Raw genomic sequence first — 1,508 nt, 5'->3', positions numbered from 1 at the left:
AAACACAAAGGCGCAATTCAAACTCACAACCTTTGGTTCCTGTCTCTTATACACATCTAGATGTGTATAAGAGACAGTAATTAAACAGTATTTTAAATTTGCCACGGTGTCAAGTTGAGTATCTCTCCAGTACGTTCCATATGTTTAACTCTCGGCTGAACTGAGCAGCGCGCCTGTCGAACGCTGACCGTACATACTCCATGACCGGCTTAATAACATATAACTCATTAGCTCCCATGGTATAAATGAATTTCTCATTTTTTTTACATATTTTCAAAACATTCAAAGAATAATAAATTTGTGTATAGTTTACTTCTGAGATCGTCATAAATGGGGCAGTTTAAAAAAGTGAAACTAATCTTCGACTTCTCCAATTTTACATAGGGTAGGCCTACACAATCGATTTTCAACTTCTGTTTTCGGGTTTGTGTGTCGCCCTCTCTCAATTTTGAGTATGTGAGCACTAACTCTTTGTTTACTTAAATACGATCTCTGATTCCTTTTATAAAACAGTAGTTTTCCATTGTGAAAGACCTTTTATATGTACAATAGGAACGTAGTTTTGGTTGGTAATTTTGTATGGCATTAAGCCATTGATCGTTATAAATTGTATTTTAGATAGGACTTTTACTTAAAAGTTCCTATTGTTTAAAATAGAAGGTCTTCGCCAAATATCTGTTTCTTTGATTGATTCTACTCCGGATACCAGAAGATCATTAGATCACTATTGGGTGTATTAAGCTTCTAGATAGGCCTAATTGAAATGCTCTATTGGCAGACGTGAACGATAGAGTATTCCTAATTTTGAAAAAAAAAAACACTTTAAAAAGGGCTTTATCTTTTAATTTATTCATTTGCCTGACTGAACTGATTCTCTATCATTGTTTATAATGTTGTATTCGCTTCCTACCTTTCTATTGTTTTTCAATCCTTTGATTCACTGAATGTGTTGTTTATGTTTCATAATATTTGCGTCCATGTAATAGACATCCTCTTATGGATTTCCTTTCCATTTCGCATGAGTTGCTCGCAGTTCATAGTGTACATTATCAATGTTAGATATCCATTTATTGATTTTCATTTTTCATGACAGTGGCTGAGAATGTGCTGTTAATTTTCATATTCCCTTTGTTAGATATCCGTTTATTGATCTTCTTTTCCATTTCGCATTACTACACGCACTGTTCTATTTTCATTGCTGATGTAAAAGAACCAGATGGGTTGAAAGTTTTACAGAGATAAGATTACTCCGTCGTTACTTCAACATTGAAATTCTGAAGTTAAACTTATAGTGGTGTAAAGTTCTGCCACCTTTATTAAATATTATGATTTTTGTTTTTTCAACATTAAACAGTTAACTTCCATTTGTCGCAGTTGTTGCTTAATTTAATGGTAATTAACCATTACCATGAAAACTATAAGTGTAATGCAAACCTTTGTATAAATAATTGTGCTGTATGTAATCATATTTAACTTTTCTTCAGAATTTTCAATGACTATTGTTACTT

The sequence above is a fragment of the Anneissia japonica genome, unplaced genomic scaffold (genome assembly GCF_011630105.1).
Source record: "Anneissia japonica isolate Jap-2015-1 unplaced genomic scaffold, ASM1163010v1 scaffold1946_len758022_cov188, whole genome shotgun sequence".
In the NCBI taxonomy this organism is placed as follows: Eukaryota; Metazoa; Echinodermata; class Crinoidea; order Comatulida; family Comatulidae; genus Anneissia; species Anneissia japonica.
Note: the sequence above shows the minus strand (reverse complement) of the source record.